The sequence below is a fragment of the Parambassis ranga genome, chromosome 7 (genome assembly GCF_900634625.1).
Source record: "Parambassis ranga chromosome 7, fParRan2.1, whole genome shotgun sequence".
NCBI classification, from domain to species: Eukaryota; Metazoa; Chordata; class Actinopteri; family Ambassidae; genus Parambassis; species Parambassis ranga.
In genome coordinates, this window is record NC_041028.1 from 17,593,350 (window position 1) to 17,593,689 (window position 340).

Genomic DNA, 340 nt, shown 5'->3' on the forward strand with positions numbered 1-340 from the left:
AGGATGTGTTTTTGCAGGCTAACCTTCTGTTTTGTTTCTTCTTGTAAATCAAGAGACACACTGATGTGAATGAAAAATAACGCCCCAATCTTTTCTTTCTAAAGTTACTGCACTGCATTTTATATCCCATCTAATTAGCTTACAATCAATAGATGTGGTTGATCAATAATATTGTTTTGTTGTCTCCTTTGGGAGCAGAAATGCCACTGAAGAAAGAATTAATTTGCATGTGACCGCTACAGTATTTACGCCTCTTCCGCCCAGGCGGGGATTCGAACCTACGACCTTAAGATCAGGAGGGAGACTCACCCCCCCCCCCAAAACTCCACTCCGCGAATCC